Raw genomic sequence first — 15,748 nt, 5'->3', positions numbered from 1 at the left:
TAGGAACATGGTGTCTCGTATGATGGAATTTGTGAATCATAGCTTCCAAGAAATTTTGGAAATTGTACGCAACAACCCCCAAGGAATTGATCCTTAAGGGTAAGGAGATCCATAACAACCTTTCTGTACTTCAACCAATGGTGACTCTAGCACCTGATCTTCAGATGAAGGTGGAGAGATTCTGTCATGTTGTGACTAAAGTTTTATCTATAGCTAAAACCTTCGCTCCCGACAGGCTGAAATTGCAAGTCTCAGGCATAGACAAACTCAAATATGGAGAAGTTGTTTCTCGTTATAGAAAATGTATTGACTGCATCAATTCTATTCATGAGAAGCATGCTGACATGGTTGTGAACTGTTATGAGATAGCTTCAAGAATGATTGATTTGTTTGCTAAGCTGAAGGAAGTTGAATGCCATGTCACTAATCTAAAACATCAGCGTGTTGAAAAACAACAGAAAGATGAGACCTTGAAAGCCATGAATTTGCTCTTGATTGTGAACTCACGGAATGTAAAGAGCAAGAAGTTCAATTGAAGGCTTGCAAGTTGGAAGCTGGAGAGGAACAAATGGAAGCCCACGAGGCTCGTGTGGGTAATTATGAGAATTTACTTAGCTTATATGAGCAAAGGCACCAACTCTTTAAAGATATTTGAAATGTATTGATTTATTCATACATTCTTTAGAAAAATTTATAATAACAATGATATTCAATCGAATATATGTTTTATATTAATTTTGTACCCATTTAGGGATCAAGCCAACGTAGTTCATGTGCCGCTCCAACAGTTTAACTACATGAGAGCGATTAGTGGGACATTTTAATAGTTTTACCACATACTGATACCATTGGTGGTTTGTCCAAGTAATTTAGCCACATATGGATATGGTGGTTTGTCCAAGCAGTTTAGCCACATGTGGACATGGTGATTTTACTCCTCATTTTAGCCATGTAAGAGCAATTGGTGGTTTTACTCATCAGTTTAATCACATAAGAGTAATTGGTGGGTTTTTCTCTCATCAGTTTAACCACATAAGAGGCATCAGTGGGCTAATTATGCATAAAAATGCTTAAGGAATTTTCCATTCACACAAGGATATCTAATTTGGCATTCAGAATTGGATAACTCTTACGCCCCTTTTGGAAAACTTTGGTGGTGATGTATGGACCCTCCCATTTGGGTTCAAATTTTCCTGAAGTCTTCCTTGTGATTATGATAGGTCTTCTAACAGTTAGCACTAAATTTCCCACTGCAAATGACTGATATCTCACCATTTTATTAAAGGCGCTTGCAACTTGGACTTGGTAGACTTCAAGTCTTTGTTGAGCTATGAGTCTCTTCTCATCAAGAGATTTAAGTTCAGCAAGCCTTATCTTTACATTTTCTTTTGAATGTATGAGTTGTGTTGCAATCCTTAAAGAGGGCAATTGAATTTCTAGAGGAAGAACAACTTCTACCCCAAAATACCAAACTATAAGGTGTGCATTTTGTGGTTGTCTGCACTGTTGTTCGATATGCCCAAAGTGCTTCAGGGAGGTGTTCATGCCAATCTCTTTTATTCTTCGACACCATCTTCTTAAGTATTTTGCAAAGAACTTTGTTGAAAGCTTCTACTTGTCCATTTGATGAAGGGTTATAAGCTGTAGATTTGGCATGCTGGAATTTATATTTCTCAGCTAACTTTATCATGGCCTTGTACTTAAAGTGCGAGGCATTATCCGATATAATTTTGGAGAGAATTCCATATCTGTATATGATATGGTTTTGAATGAAGTTGGCAACATCTATTGCCCTAACTTCTTTTTATGGAATTGCCTCTACCCACTTGGAAAAGTAATCCGTGGCAGCCAAAATATATGAATGTAACTTAGAAGATGGTGTTTTAAAAGGACCAATCACATCTAATCCCCAAGTTTCAAATGGCCATGATAGAGTAGTAGGATGAAGAGGCATTGGTGGTTGATGTATGTAATCTCCATGTAATTGGCATACTTTATAGGAGGATGTGAATTTTATTGCATCTCGAACCATGGTAGGCCAATAATAACCTAGCCTCTTTAATTGCCTTGCTAATTTTGGCCTAGCTTGATGGGCTCCTCATGTGCTAGAATGAACTTCATATAAAGCATTTTTTCGCCTCTTCATCAAATAAACACCTTTGCAGGATTCCTTCAAAGGATCCTCTATATAGGGTATCCCCGAAATATGTAGAGTGAGGGGCTCATCGTCGTATGCCAACCCTTTTCTTTGGGTCAATAAGCAACCTTCCATGTTGTAAATATTCAATGATAGGTTGCCTCCAATCTGTATCTTCCCCAATTTGATAAATTATGACCTTGTTCACATATGCAATTTCTTGTAATGAGTTCCTTCGCCTTTGACAAGTGACACAATTCCTCAGGATGTGGATAATGTCCAATATAATAGTGGTTCAGTAATAGCCCAACTCTTCTAAGTTTCCTACCATCTTAGGGACATCTTGATGTACATTGCAATCTTCTGCATGTACTTCGTAGAGAGCTTGCAAAGTTTCATCTTTAGAAAAGCACTTGAGGAGAATTTCGCCTATGGATTTTCTATATAGAGTGCCATTTATATACCTGAAGTGAACAGGTTGGCATCATACATTAGTGCTCTTTTTGGGGGTCTATTGGAATAATCCCATACTGTAAATAATTGATTATGAGTGCCCTCCAGTTTGTAGTTTCTCCTAATTGTATTGTGACGAAGTTCACAAATTCCACTTCTTTATCTCTTTCATGTGGAGATGGAAGGATACATCTCTTACCAATAGTGATTTGTAGTTCTTTTTCTTCTAGCAAAATGAGTGATGCGGCCAACTTGGCTAATGCATCTGCTTTGTCATTCTCCGAGCTTGTTATATAACCAATAGAGATATTGGTGAATTGAGTCACAAGTTCTTTGGCCTTTTTGAAATAAGGGATTAAATTCAAATGTTTAACCCCATACAATTCATCTAACTGGTTAACAACCAGTTGAGAATTTCCATACACTTGTAAGTGTTCAATGTTCATCTCCCATGCAATTTCCAACCCAATAATAATTGCCTCATACTCAACAATATGATTTGAGCATAATGATGTTAGGGAGAATGAATAAAGAATCAACTCCCCTAAAGGTGTGACAAATACAATTCCTATCCCTGTCCCTTGTTTTGAAGAAGCTCCATCAAAGTAAAGTTGCCAAGGCTTTGTTACCTCTACATACAAAACCTTCTCATCTAGGAGATCTTCTGATAACTATATATTATCAGGTACGGGATGAGCTGCTAGAAAGTCAGGTATTGCTTGCCCTTTGATTGCTTTTGAAGGAGTATATTTGATCTCAAATTTTGAAAGGATGAGAGACCATATGGCTAGTCTTCCTGTTAAAACCGGTCGAGAAAGTAAATATTTTAAGGGACAGACCTTTGAGATTAATGAGATTGGGCATGCAAGAAAATAATGTCTTAATTTTTGAATAGAAAACACTAATGCTAAGCACACCTTTTCAATTGGGGAGTAATTGAGTTCTACTCAAATAGTATAGTGCATTTTCCTTCCCCTCATCGTTATTTTGAGCCAATAATGCCCCTAAAAAGTTTTGTGAGGCTAAAATGTATAAAATTAAAGGCTTTCCCTTTATAGGCACGACTAGCACAAGAGGTTTTAGTAGATAATCTTTAATGCCTTGGAAAGCATTTTGGCATGTGTCATCCCATTGAAAGGGTGTATTTTTCCTCATTTGCCTTGAAAATGCCTGACATCTCCCAAATAAATTGGAGATGGACCTTCTTATATATGATAGCCTTCCTTGTAAACCTTGCAATTCTTGTAAATTTTGAGGAGGAGGAATTTCTATGGTTGCTTTAATTTTTTCAAGATTGATTTCAATTCCTCGATGTTGCACAATGAATCCAAGGAATTTTCCTGAAGTTACCCCAAATGCACATTTCAAGGGGTTCATTTTAAGTTGATGTTTCTGGAGTCTATTGAAAACCCTTCTTAGATCATCTAGATGATGTTCTCTTTTTCTAGTCTTCACCACTAGATCATCAACATAACATTCCACAGTGTTGTAAAGAATATCATTGAATATAATTGTCATGGCTCGTTGGTAAGTAGCTCCAGCATTTTTCAAGCCAAAGGGCATAACTGTATAGCAAAAATATCCCTTTTAGAGTTTGAAAAGAAGTTAGCTCTTCATCTTCTAGAGCCATCTTAATTTGGTTATAACCTGAAAAGCCATCCATGAAGGACAATGCTTCAAACCCTGTAGTAGCATCTACTAGCAATTCTGTAATAGGTAGTGGAAATTCATCTTTTGGACATGCATCATTAAGATCTATAAAACCTATGCAAATTTGGACTTGTCCATTTTTTTGTTTACCAAGCACAATATTAGCAAGCCATGTAGGGTATTTAACTTCTCTAATAAAACCAATTCTTATTAACTTGTCAACCATAGATTCAATCTGTACAATAAGCTCAGGTCTAAAGCAGCGTTGAACTTCTCACCAACTCTTTCTTGGTGAGAAGAGCACTAACAAAAATGGGCTTGGAGTCTTCAATAGTTCCAAGGTTGATTTCTTGAAGCTCATCTACAGTTGCTTGGCCTCCATTTTTAAGCTTTTGTGGTGCCAGTTGAGCTTCCTTGATTTCTTCAAGACTTTCACCTTTAGGAAGAACTTCAATAGATTGAGTTTCCTCCTCCTTTGAAGATTCCATCTATTCAAATTTATCATAATCAAGGTTTGTATCTTCTACTTCTACTTGAGTAGTAGAATTTTCAATAAGATTCGTACCTTGTCCTCCTGAATCTGCAGATTGAGGTTCTTTGGTGGAGACGTAGTTGACTTCTACTTTGAATTCTCCACCATCCTCCAACTTCTTAATGGTAATGTTAGGTTGTCACTTCTTTTCTACAATTTTCTTGCTATTTTTTCCAATCCTTTGGGATGGTAATATGAGTCTGTTGAAAACAGAAACTCTTTTTTTTTTCATGCTCAACATCTTTTAAGTCTCCAAGTCGTTTGAACATGGAGACTCGAGGCTTTATTTCCTCTTGACTAAAAATAGCCTTTTCATGATCTATGAGTATTGAAACCTCTAAAATTGATGCTGCATCACTGCAAATAGGATTGCTGTTGTCCCTATTCATAGCCATAAATGGCAAGGGCTTAAACTTGTAGAGAACAATCCTCTTATTTTTCCCTTTCCTATTTCAAAGGGAAGTTGATACTATTAATTGGGTTTGTGGGATTGATTGATCAATCCTCCTCAATGGACATGTGTAGTTGGTCATTAATGTTGTCATAGAATCCTGCAGTGGTGTGAGGCTTTCTACCCTTGGCTTCTTTGACTCTTAGGAGTGTACCTAAAAACAATTTTAGGTTTAAAGTCAAATGGCAACTTTGGCTCTTCAGATGTGATCCTAGCAATCTTGATTTTTGGGGTCTTTCATGGACCCTCATGCATTGAAGGTTTGTGCTCCCTATTCACTTTACCTCTCATGATTCATTTCTTTGGAGAAGTCAACGATAGATCAATAGTCTTGTAAAATTTGGCATCTGCATAATGCACCTCTTCTCCTTGGAATGGGTTTGAGTCAATAATAACCTTCTTTATTTCTCCATCTTTGTTGAATTTAAAACATTGATGCAGTGTTGATGAGATTAGTCCATATATATGCAACCAATGACGTCTTAGGAGGACATTGTAGGTGTCTGCATCAATAACATGAAATAGGGCATCTGAATACAATTCATCAGTTTCAACTTTTAAGGCAATAGTGCCAATTACCTTTTGTCCTTCTTGATTAAATCCTTGAATAGTTAGATATGAAGGAGATAGTTGGCGAGGTGTCATACTCATAGCCAATAGTGTCTTCAAGGGTAGAAGATTTACTGTAGATCCACAATTGAGGAGTATTCGATTAATGGGTGTATTGAAGGGATGAGAGATCCATCGTATGGATGCCCGAATCTTGTGGAATAGAATGGGCAAAATTAAAAAATTTCTCTCCTTCCTATTGGGAATCGCATTCCCTATTTTAGAAAAATCATATTTTTCAAGGATCAAATCTTGAACCAAGAACCGAACTAGATCTGAACAAAAACAATAGGGGAGGGATATACCTGATACAGAGAAACAATATCTCCCAATTGAGGTGTTCACGCTCAAGGAAGGAACCAAAGACTACTCCCACAGAAGATGGTGCAGTGTAGGACGGAGCAGAATCAGCAGCGTTCTTCCAAAGAACCAAATCCTTTGCAAGAATCACTTGGACGGCACATGAGCACGACTTCCAATCAGTCCTTTCACAAAGAACTGATATCAAGAACGTTTCTTGATCACTCCTGTTGTCATGGAGATGCACTAATAATGGTGGCGGCGGCAAGAAGGAGGCGGTAGGGAGAAATCAGCACAATCTCACTAGAAGCTATTTTCTCTCTTCTGTAATCTTTCTCTAATGGTGAGAATGTGTGTTAAAGGTTGCAGCCCCCTTCTCCTTTTATAACCTTAAAGGGATCAGCTCCTAATCCTATTAGGAGTTGTTGATCCAAATCATATTTGGATCTGAATTCCCTTTAAGTGATAAGCATAAACTCTTATCTTATCTACAGATTATATCAGCCCTTTCCTAATCTTATTAGGAGGTTTCCAGATCTAAATCTTATTTAGATCTTGGGCTCTCTGAGTGGATAGGGGAAATACCTTATCCAATTTGCTGATTTAATCCTAGATCCACCCTTTATTTAACTGATCAAATCAGCCCACATCGAAATGGGCTTTAGGCCCAATAAGTATATGTGCTCACTTAGCCTTCCAAACTACTGCCCAGTTGGGCTTCCTTGTATGGCGTGGAACCCAAGCATTGACCTACACATCAGTCACAAGGGTCTGGCCCAGCCTTTGTTACAAGGCCTAGCCGAATTCACTAGAAAGCCCAATGAACCCCCTGAGCCCATCACATGGACTTTATGGGCCCAACACTTAACTAAGTGGTCCCTGGGCCAAACCACCTTATAACACCTAGGGACTGTAGATGCAAGATTAGCCCATCAGATATAACCCTCAAAGGCCTTACACTTAACCTCTCAGCCCATAATGATCAAACACTGCCCGACATGAGAGGACCTCTCCCTCGACTGCAAGGAACAATGCTGCACTCTCTACTCACATGGATCCCGGGAATTAAAACCTTTTTGCAAACGTTTAGAAACCGTAATACATATATATATATAGATATGTATATTAGTATATAAATATATTTTGCAAAACAAAATTTCAACGATTGAAATCGGCTGTCGGTAGTCTTGGTTTCCATCAGAGAGAGTGCATCCCTGATCATTACCTTTGTCTGAAAAAGGGACTGATCCTGTCACTATGATCACCCACTCAGATGAATTCTTGGACTGTCCCATCATACCCAAGTTTTGACTCCCGCTAAGTATCTCATTGATTGACATATCAAAGACAACCCAATTCGACACCTAGTGCAGTATCATAATCGAGTCTAGGGGTCAGGTGTAACTTTTCAGTTTTGCCCATCAATCTCCAAGGTACAGGGCAATACTGGAAATCTGGTTCGGTTCAAAGATTCAAGTAATCCTACACTGGATGTGTCTTGGGTCTCACCTTGGTGGTTGAGACAAGCCACCCCAACATTTGGCAGCACACCAGTGTCAGCCTTGGAAGAATAAATCTCCCCAAACTTATCCAACTGCTGTGAACATTCTAAACTAACAGGAGTCTCATAAGTGTTCAATTTAAGGGTATTACGCAGAAATACACCACAGAAACATGAATCAAATATGTACTTTATTCATTTACAGTAAATGTCATAATATAATTGGAGCTAGGGGCATACAACTGTTTAACATGTATTACCCACTATGCCTGACACATATAAGGGATAGTTATGATACTTCATTCCAAGCTGCAAATCTTCATAGGGTAACTTGGTCATGCTTCCACTTGATTCACTTCATCTTTGAACTGCTTAGGATCTAATAATGCTTGAACCAAGGCCATTCTTAAATCTAGAGAAAGCTGCAATGCATCATAAACACTTAACTAAGCCAGAATTTGCTTCAAGTGAGCAAGAACGTCATACTTGACACGCATTCTAGCTTCGCGTATAGGACGAACTTGAATTGGTATTTCTAATTGCGAGTTATTTGTCCAATTTTCTGTAACAAACTCCCTATCCTCCTTTTCTTCAATCTCTACTTGTGTAGTAGAGTTATCAACCTTTCCAATTGCCTTCTTATTTGAAAAAGGTTCTTGTGTAGAAGGAAGACGGCGTCGATTATATTGTAAGGTGATTTGGTCCACCTCATTATGCATTGTAGACACATCTTCTTCTTGAAAATATGTCATATGACATGATGTTGTTGAGACCATTTTCACTTCACCAAGGCCTTCATCAAGTATTTCTTTTGGTGTATATTCCTTTAGAGTAACAGAGAACCTTTGGGGTTGTTCATATTCATCCTCAAAAATTATTTGAGGCTTCTTTTTGGACCTTCTTTTCTTATTCTTCTTGGGGACTTTACGTCTCTTGAAAGTAATACCTGGAGAGGCAAATTTTTCTATTCTTAAGGGTTTAACTACCCCTTTTGGCTTTTTGTTAACAATTGTCTACCAACCTTCTTCATTCTCTGAAGCAGAGGAGTCATTAAAACATAACATGCTTGGCTACACCATTAATTCATATAAAGAAGGGATAGTTGGAGCATTTTCTTCTATAAGAGATATACTATTAGTAGTTGCAGTAGTCTCTTTCGTAGGAGGTTCAACTAATTCAATCTCCCCTTTGTCTATCATTGATTGGATAATGTCCTTAAGGACAAAACAATCTTTTATGGGATGACTGACTATCCTATGATAATGACAATACTTTGGGTCCTTTGTCTTGTTGACATCACATGGTTGCTTTGGATCTAGCAATTTAATAGCATTTGCTGCCACAAGGTCATAAAAAATCCCTTGTACATCTTCATTTTCAAAGGAATATTTCTTTTCCCTTATTTCTTGCAAAGTCATGGGCTTATGAATATCCTTTCCTTTAGTCTTATCCTTCTTTTTAACATTAACAAAGGTGGCCATGGCCTCTCCTTTGCCTATAGGATTTTTGCCATCCTTTTTAGTTTCTGAAGGAGGATTAGGCTTGCTTGTCACAATCTTTTGCCTAGCAATTTGTCTTTCCACATTGCTGGCTTTCGAGACCAATGCATAAAATGATTGTAGTTCTGTTGTACCTACAAAGGTAGCAATCTCTGGCGAGAGATTGTTAGCACACATTTGTATTGCTGAAGTTTCCTTTAAATGCTCAACACACTAAAGATTCATGTTTATCCAACGTGTAATGAATTCATTTACACTTTCATTTGGCCTCTGTTTCATTTCAGCCAAGTCTGTAATTGATAATTTCCACTTGGAACTCACAAATTGTGCTTAGAAAGCACATTGCATATCATCCCATGTGAATTGATCCTGGTGCTAATTGTGTATACCAAGTAAAAGTTGCTAGTTTAAAAGACTGCACAAATTGCCTTATTAATAAAGTATTGGACATTGTTGATTCACCACACGCAGAATAGAAATGGGCCAAATGTTCATGGGGAGACCCATTTATTCTATCAAATTTCTCAAAGTTGGGCTTTTGATATCTTGAAGGAAATGGGAGTGTATCATAGTGGGTAGTGTTAGACAGTTTTGTATGCCCTTAGCTTCAATCCAATTTGATGTACTTTTCACATTTAGTGTAAATAACTAAAGTGCATGTTTGATTCATGTTGTTTGGTATAATTCTGTGTAAGACCCAAAAATTAGACACTTATAGAGACTCGTGTTAGTTTTAAATGTTCATAGCCATTGGATAAGTCTGGGGAGATTTATCCTGCCAAGGCTGATACTGGTGTGCCACCAAGTGTTGAGATGGCTTGTCTCGGCTACCAGGGTAAGACCCAAGGCACATGTAGTATGAGATCAGTGAGATTCCAGTATTGCCCTGGACCTTGGAGACAGATGGGCAAAACTGGAAAGTTACACCTGACCCCTAGACTCGATTATGACACTTCACTAGGTCTCGGATCGGGCTGTCTTTGATATGTCAATCAGTGAGATTCTTAGCGGGGGTCAAAACTTGAGCATGTTGGGGCAGTCTGAGAATTCATCTAAGTGAGTGATCATAGTGACAGGATCAACCCCTTTGTCGGACAATGGTAATGATCGGGAATGCACTCTCTCTGATGGAAACCAAACTGGCGGCAGTTGATTTCAATCGTTGGAATTTTGTTTTGCAATATATATATATATATATATATATATATATATATATATATATATATATATATATATATATATATATATATATATATTGTATATGTACGGTTTCAAAAAGTTTGCAAATGGTTTTAATTCTTGGGATCCATGTGAGTAGAGAGTGCGGCACTGTTCCTTGCAGCCGAGAGAGAGGTCCTCTCTTGTCGGGCAGTGCTTGATCATTAAGGGCTGAGAGGTTAAGTGTAAGACCATTTAGAATAATACCTGATGGGCTAATCTTGCACCTGCCCATAGTCCCTGGGTTTTTATAAGATGGTTTGGCCCAGGGACCACTTAATGTAAGTGTTGGGCCCATAGGGTCCATGTGATGGGCTTAGGGGTTCACTGAGCTTTTTAGTGAATTTGGCTAGGCCTTATAATAAAGGCTGGGCCGAACCCATGTGGCTGGTGTGTAGATCAATGCTTAGGTCCCACGCCATACAAAAAAGCCCAACTGGGTAGCAGATTGGAAACAAGTTAAACACTGAACACTTAATGAGCCAAAAGCCCATTACGAGCTGGGCTGATATGATCACCCATCTATGGGGCGAATCTGAGATTAATGTTAGTAAAAGGATTGGGCATTTAACCTCATCCACTCTGGAAGACCAAATTCAAATCATATTTGAATCTGGTAACCTCCTGATAAGATCAGGAGTAAACTAACTTAATCTACAGATAGGATTAAGATAATCCCCTATCCAAATACTGATTTGGATTGGGATAGCTCCTAATTAGGAGGTTTTCTTAATTAAGAAGAAATGAGGAGAAACCCTAAGAGAAATACATCAGATTTTGAACCAGGGTTTTTGGAGTAAGCAAAAAAGCATCCTGCGAATTGAGATTAGATCTCATACAGACTCAAGAGAGAAGAGAAGCAATTCAGCTATCTTCGTCCCAGGAGTTCTCCTCCAGCTGCCGCCATTCCCTCTTGCAAGATTTGATCTTTGCAGTAATAGGAAGTCGAGAAATCAGTTCTTGACATCAGTCTTGCAAGAAAGACTGAAAAAGATTCGGTGTTTAGAGTTTCCAGAGGGTTCTTGCAAAGGATCCAGTGTGTAGGATGCACCCTACTGGTTCCATTCCACCCACAGCTGTGTTATCTTCAATAGGAGCAGATCTTGGTGTCTTCTTTGGGTGTGAACACCAACTTTGGGAGATACTATTTCTCCGGGTCAGGTATAATCCTCCCTTTTTCTTTTTGGTTCAGATCTGGTTCGATTATGGTTCAAGTAGAATCCTTAAATATTGTATTCTAAATTTAGGGAATATGATTCCAGTTGGGAGAAGGTAGGAAAATTTTTGAAATTCACCCACCCATTCCGCAACCATCATGGCGTCCATTAGATGACTCCTACCATTCTTTCAGTGGTATCAAAGCCACATGTTCGAATCTTGAACCAAAAGAAAATCAGATCTGAACTTGCGCAGATGGACAGAAGTTGTTCTGCCAAGATTTGCACAGATTGTTTTCTTTTTTCAAGAAATTGTTTCTTGTTGAGGGCGATTGATCTGAAATTAATTTCTGTTAAATCCAAAATTTATTTAGAACTGTTCTTTATTTATTTTGATTTGATGGACTGTTCGAACCTGGAGATCGCAGTGCAGATTGGGCGTAGATGGTCTGCGCACCCTTTTTCCCTTTTATTCATTTATTTTATTCAATTCGGTTTGTAAATATATATTTTTTTCTAGGCTGAATGTATAGGATTTGATCAAGAATGTAATAAATTAATAGAAATAGGATTTCTGTTTTTTATTTTTTTTCTTGATTGAAGAAGAAGGAAGAAGAAGGCGGCGCTGGAGATTTGCATATGGAGAAATCGCTATCTGCGATTTGTAGTTTGTAAAACTGCAACCCTAGTGATTAACCTCTATTTTGCAGGTGGTGCAAACAGTCCATAGTTGTTTTGTGATTGCTTAAAATCATTTTTTTTTTAATTTCAGATCTTTCATGAATTAATTCTTGAATTGAAAATCAGTTTCGGACCAGATTGGACCAAAACTGTTTGGACTAAATATAGGGTTCGAAGGGGACTATTTTTCAGTCTATTCTTCTCACACTTTGTTGTTCCAAATCTGATGTTCAATTACAGGGGTTAATTCGGCCCACCTGTAAAGCCTAGTTTTAAAAGGGTTAAAACTACAAAAGCCCACTCTTGTGAGAAAAGCTGTATGGGCCGAACTGCTAACTGCGATTCAGCCCATACACCTAGTAGACATTAATTGTTAATGTTATAGATTTCAAATGGGCCGTTTAATGGGCTTTACAACAGTTAATTGATTGGATCAATTCCTCCTTTATATGTGATGATTGGATGTTTGATGTGCTGCGACCATGGGCCATAAGCACTTGGCCCATGATGACACGTTAGTGGCTCTTGTGCATACCATGGCTGAATGCACATCATTGCCATGGTGTCCCTTAAGATCATTGGATGACCCTTCCTTTCTTGGTGGGCCCCACAACCCTGAAAAGAGATACGTACGGAACCCCTAGCCGATTAAGGTGCACTAGAAATCTAACTTTGTGAAAGTCAGTGGGAGCCACTTTGGTTTGACCTAAAATTAGAACTAGGGCGCAATTTTTTTTTTGTTCCCTCCAGCAAATATGAATGCATGTAATAGGGAGATCTATATGATGGACTCCTTAAAGGCCTTCTGTCATTAGCACAATGATGGGTCCTTCACTAATGAGGAAACACGCTATAAAATTGGGCTATCCATTTGTTGTTGGATCTATTAGAGTGTTTCATAAGATGATAGGGGCGTCATAGACCGATGTGGGAGGGGCTTCACCAAAAAATGGGAACTCTCTCACGGTACCTTGGCATAACCTGAATATGATGGGTGTGCACTCACTGGGTAGAAAGGTTTACCTGAAAATGACTCTGAACCTGGTCTAACAGAGGCCAAAGGGAAACTCATTTGATGGTGGGGTTATGCAGCTAAAACAGTTGGCTTCACGCACCCCATGTGATTTCCCACATTTCTAGAGACATCTTCGTCATCTCCGTCACTGAGAAAGGAGGGAAATCTCAGAGATGAACAAATGGGAATGGAACATAGATTAAAAGCCATATCTATATAGGTAACATGAATCAAACTAAGGTTGTGGACTAACGTTTTTGCTGTTTTATCAAAAAATGGCAAACGGTCAATTCGCAAAGCTTCTAGATGATAACAAGCTTAAGGGCCCAAACTATGCCGACTGGTACAAAAATCTTATGCTGGTCCTAACTTCCGAAAAGTTAGATAAGGTGGTGAAAAATCCTACCCCGGAGCGTCTGGGTGATAGGGCTTCTGAGGCCCATAGGAGAGACTACCAAGATTGAGAGGATAAGAACTCCCTAGCTCGCTGCTTTGTCATTGCATCACCAGACAACTCAATACAGAGGCAGTTTGATCAGATTGAACTAGCCAAGGACATATTGGACAGTCTAAAGACGATGTATGAAGAGCAGAACCGTTCTACTCGACAGAAGGTCCTAAAATTGTTCATGACCGCGCAGATGACCAAAGGGCAAAAAATTCATGACCATTGTCTTCGGATGATGGGCTACATTAACGAACTAGAAGCTCTTGGATCTGGGCTAGATTTTGGCACGCAAGTGGATGCCATCCTGAATTCTTTGCCCTCTTCCTTCAATGTGTTCACAATGAACTACAACATGAATAAGCTAAATGTCAATGTCCAAGAACTCAGCAATATGTTGCAGAGGGCCGAGGATCTACTCAAGAAGGATGAGCCTGTGGTTATGCTTGCTGAAGCTAACAAATCGGGCAAGAAAAAGAGAAAGGCAAAGAAGCCCCAAAAGAAAGCTACCAAACCCAAGAAGCAGAAGAAGAACAAGGTATCTAATGTCTGTCACTTCTACAAGCAGACTGGCCATTGGAAGAGGAACTGTCCTGCCTACCTGGAATCTAAGAAAGGTAACGTCGAAACTTGTGTCATAGAAACTAATATGTTATTACTTCTGTGTCCTGGTGTGTTGACTCCGGGGTTTCAACTCATGCGTGTAACTCACTACAGGGGTTCAAAGTTAGCAAAAGATTGAGTGAAGGCAAAGTGACACTATTCTTGGGAACAATTGCAAGTGTTGCAGCTGCAGCAATAGGAACCATAGAATTAGTATTTAGAGAAGGAGTGCTTGTACTTAAAGATTGTCTTTATGTACAGAACTTGAGAAGAAATTTAATTTATGTTTCTAAGCTGTGTGCTGATAGATATACTATTTATTTTAGTAATATGATTATTGTTAAACGGAATAACAAATTTATCGCATGCGGGGAACTGGAGAATGGCCTCTATGTTCTACATCCTTCTCTGGAAACTAACTTAATTGAAACTATGTCAGTCAAAAATCCCAAGAAAAGGAATCATGATACAGTAAATCCCATGTGCCTCTGGCATTACCAACTTGGCCATATCGGTGTTGACCGAATCACAAGGCTAGTAAAGGATGGTCCTTTGGATTTTCTAACCATAGAAAATCTTTCCACTTGTGAGCCTTGCCTTCAAGGTAAGATGACTAAGCGGCCATTTGATGGTAAGCCTGAAAGATCTACAGGCACACTTGACCTAATACATACTGATGTATGTGGTCCCCTGAGTGTTAGAACATGAAATCAACACGTGTATTTCATCACCTTTACAGATGATTTTTCATGATATGGTTACATGTACCTAATGAGACACAAGTCTGAATCCTTTGAAAAGTTCAAAGAGTTCAAACAGGAAAAGTTCAAAAAGTTCAGATCGAGGTGGTGAGTATCTCTCTGACGAATTCAGGGACAACTTAAAGGTCAATGGGATAGTGTCACAATTAGCTCCTCCTGCCACACCTCAACTCAACGGTGTTTCAGAGAGGAGGAATAGGACCTTGTTGGACATGGTCTGGTCACTTCTCGTACGCTCAGAATTACCCACATCCTTTTGGGGATATGCATTAGAGACTACTGTCTACATACTGAATCAGGTTCCAACCAAATCGGTTCCGAAGACTCCATATGAACTGTGGACCGGAAGGAATCCAAGTGTAAGACATTTGAAGATTTGGGGTTGTCCTGCACACGTTAAAAGAACAAGTGCGAACAAGTTGGAATCCAAAATCGGTCGTTGCCTATTTATAGGCTACCCAAAAGATTCGATGGGTTATCTATTCTATGACCCAAGTGAGCAGAAAGTGTTCTGCAGTCAAAACGCCCAATTCTTAGAAACCGAATACATCCTGGACACCCATCGTTAGGAAATAGTTCTTGATGAGGAGAGCTCAGGAGCAGTGGGAGATGTCCCACAGGTTCCAGGTAGTGACCAACCTAGAAGATCCACTCGGGTATACAGGCCACCAGTCCGATATGGTTATGACCAGGATAATTACTTGGTGAAAACCTTGACTAGTGAGGAGGATCCCGT

The sequence above is a fragment of the Nelumbo lutea genome, chromosome 2 (assembly GCF_056320005.1).
Source record: "Nelumbo lutea isolate HS-2025 chromosome 2, American lotus-T2T, whole genome shotgun sequence".
Taxonomy (NCBI): Eukaryota; Viridiplantae; Streptophyta; class Magnoliopsida; order Proteales; family Nelumbonaceae; genus Nelumbo; species Nelumbo lutea.
This window is presented reverse-complemented; position numbering follows the sequence as displayed.